Source organism: Psammomys obesus, unplaced genomic scaffold (assembly GCF_907164565.1).
Source record: "Psammomys obesus unplaced genomic scaffold, mPsaObe1.curated_primary_1811, whole genome shotgun sequence".
In the NCBI taxonomy this organism is placed as follows: Eukaryota; Metazoa; Chordata; class Mammalia; order Rodentia; family Muridae; genus Psammomys; species Psammomys obesus.
In genome coordinates this window covers 5,558,945-5,562,443 of record NW_026592666.1, presented here as the reverse complement: position 1 = coordinate 5,562,443, position 3,499 = coordinate 5,558,945, and the positions used below count along the sequence as shown (strand labels likewise).

The window sequence follows — 3,499 nt, the reverse complement described above, 5'->3', positions numbered from 1 at the left end:
TGCATGGACTGGATCTAGGCTCCTTACACGTATGTAACCAATGGACTGTTTGAGCTTGCTATGGGTTCCCTAGTAAGTTGACCAGGTGCTGTCTGTGACATGGACTCTGTTGCCTGCTTCTGATCACTTTACCCTAGCCGGGCTCCCTTGCCTGCTCTCAGTGGGTGAAGGGGAGCTCAGGCTTGATGCGACTTGATGTGCTGGGGTGGGCTGATGGAAGGGCTCCCCTTTTCTGAGGACAAGGGGAGGGGAAAGTGGGTGGGAATGAGGGACCGAGAGGAGAGGAGGGAGGGAGCTACGATCAGGATATAAAGTAAATATATAAATTAAAAATAAATTGTTTAAAATGCCATTAAAATAAATAAAATAACAATATTATCAGTTATGGTAATAATATTTTGATTATTTTATTTTGAAGCCTATACCTGTAGTTTTATACTGAAGTACTCACAAGTGAGGCATTGCTGTAACTGTGCATGTGGACTGATTATACACAATTGGCAGATACTGGTTATTTTAGAGAAAGGTTATTTTAGCAACATCAGGTGTCGTACTATTCTATGTTATTTTAGATATATTTAAAAATGCAATTAAAAAAATAAACCAAGTGAAAAAGACAGTGTGGTATTAAAATCTAAGACGAGAGACCCAGGGCACATACAGCCCTTTCAGAAGCTTCCATCAACCTTCAACTTCATATTGCCCACAGTGTTCCAAATGTCACTGTGCTGTTATTAGCCTGAACTGACATTCTCTGTTCCAAGATTTATAATAAACTGAGCCACCTAGCTGCCTGCAAGGGCTTCCTGTCTCTATCATTTGGCAAAGAAAAAAAAGAAAAAAGAAAAAAAAAAAAAAAGCACATTTCTAGAATCATTCAAGTACATACCAAACTTCAACCTTTCAGCGGGTGAGTGACTATGATGGGGTTAAAATTCACAGCCAATTACCTCAAAGCAAGCAATTCAACCAGCAGATTCACATGGTTTCCTTAAGACAGAAGACCAATGAAACATAATATTCGTGCAGTCGAATGCACCAATATTGACCTGCCATATCGCGACAAGCAATGCGATTTACTGCCCAATCTGAAATCACACATTGCAGATACCAGGACACCATGAGGCAGCTAAAAAGTCTCTAGAGGATGCTGATGCCTTCCCTACATGCCATTTTCAGGTACCTCCAAGTGGGAGAGGCGTCAGTTCTTCCGTTTCTTCCTTTCCTTTACACCTTTGGGAACAGGGATCTTAACAGACCTTCTATGGCTTTCTCACAATGTTCTGTACCTGACATATTATCTTTTTCAATCCCTGCATAAACATGTATATGAACACACACACACACACACACAAATACAAATGCACACGTGCACATTCACCCCCACACGCACTCACACACACAAAGAAATTCTTACTTACGTCATTTGTTTCAACACCAGCAGCTCTGAGCATGTGTTCTTGAGTCCAGCAGCACTGACATCTCCTTGGGGTATATTCTATATGCCCCTTTCTGTAAGCCCCACTTCACACCTACAGAACCAGAAACTCAGGCAAGGGATTAGCACCCCATCTTTTTAGCCAAACAATTCTGAAGTAAAAAAAGAGAAAATCCATACATTCGGTGGAATTAAATGAGCCTAGAGAAAACATTGTGAATCCCTTTAACTCTTGAAAGCTGGGATGGAATGGAGTAAGATATTCTAATTTAACCCAAGGTAGGAATGCATCCATTAACATATCTAAAGAGAGAGGAGAGAAGCCATGTCTATGCTCAGTGTCCTCAGTGTTCATGAATATCTGATTGATTAGAAGCCTAACAGTACCTGAAAAAAAAAGTGAACCTGAAATGACCACTGTTCTAGCACAGTCCAGATGGGCTCTCAGGTCAGGAAGTGATCCAGAGAATAGAAGCCCCCCCCGGGACTGTGGCCCAGGCAGGAGTGTGAACCCGAGACATACACGTAGGGCCACTCAGGTGGGCCCAGCTGAGGAGCGCGCCTGTGATGACCACCTGTGCCACAGGGCCTGGACTGGGAGCTCTTGAGATGACCACCAACCACCAGTCTGGAGCCTCACAACCCTGCAGGGTAGATGGGAACAGACCATGCCTGAGATCCCCCCCCCCACTTGGTGCCATAATGCACAAAAGGGGCATAGCACTTCTGAGACTACTCCTGAGACAACCCCAGACAGTCAGAGACCCCAGGGCCCTCCAAGAGGAGCAAACAAATGGTGGTAAAATGGAAGAAAGAGAGAAGGATGTGGACACAGTGAAGAAAGGCAGAACTGGAGAGTCACAGAGAGTAAAAAATAAAATAAAAATAAAAAATAAAATAACCTGATGTAAGTAGCCAGTGATGTCACCTGAGACCATGGGGAGGTCCTGGCTTGTGCTGCCACCAGGGACCACATAAGGGTCCATGGCCCTGCAGCAGCCATGATGTCTAAGGGCTGTGCAGAACTGGCCCTACCCCTCACCGGGGCATCACGGGAGCACTGACCCTACCCCCTTAGCAGCTTCAGCACTCAAGAGAGCAGGCCCTGCACCTCACCTCAGCAGCAGAGCAGCACTGACCCTGGAAGGGATGCAGGGGAGCTGGCCCCATGGGTGCAAGCATGGGAAATGGGGCCCCACCACTTGTCCGCCATGTGATGACATGGGCAATGGAGAAATGTCCCCACTTGATCCTTGCCATCTATGGTAAGCAGGAGAGCTGCCCCTAAGGTCGTCATAGCAGGAGAGCTATCCCTGCCCTCACCTACTACAGCCCTCAGGAGAGTAGGCCCTGCCCCTCGCCTGGGCAGCACAGTAGACCTGGCCCTGCACTTGGGAGTTGCAGGTGAGTTGGTACTGAAGGCATGAGCACAGAAGAGCTGGCCCTACTGCTTGTCTGCTGCGCAGTGGCTTGTACAAGGGAGAGATGCAACTTCTCCCCTCTTTCACCCCTTACCACCTGTGGGAGGCAGGAGAACTGGGCTTGGGGTCATGAGAGGGGAAAACAGGTCTCACCAGTTGCCACACTTGGGAAAGCAGGGCACACACCTCACCTGGGAAGCAGGGTAGAGCTGGCCCTGGTTGCAGGGGTTGCTGGTAAGCTAACCTGAGGGCATGAGAGTGGCAGGTTGACCAGCTCAGATGCCTCTCAGGCCCAGCTCCAGGGCTTTGAATTGGCTCACCTCAACCTCTACCCCATGGATGAATTGCTGGAGTGCATGAAGGAGATGGAGCTACAGCTCCATGACACAGGGCAATAACCACACATCTGAGAGGAGTGTTAATGAAGTGTTGATAAAGTAGAGGAAGCCAGAAGCCTCATACCAGACCAACAAGTCATTGCAATGAGCATTTGAAAGCAAAGAAGTGGGGACAAAAGTGTATACTATGGGACACACTGTGACACACTACAACTTCCCCAATGAGATTTTTTTCTTTGTTGGGGGGAAGGTTGCAAGGATGGAGGACAGGTATGAGGGAAGGGGATGATGAGTGGGACTGG

The 3,499-nt window shown here is 47.4% G+C and overlaps 1 pseudogene; it reads left to right on the top strand.

Annotated features, from left to right (window-relative positions):
* Window positions 1-1,740: 1,740 nt before the first annotated feature.
* LOC129682595 (small nucleolar RNA SNORA17) lies at window positions 1,741-1,823 on the top strand (annotated as a pseudogene).
* Window positions 1,824-3,499: the final 1,676 nt, after the last annotated feature.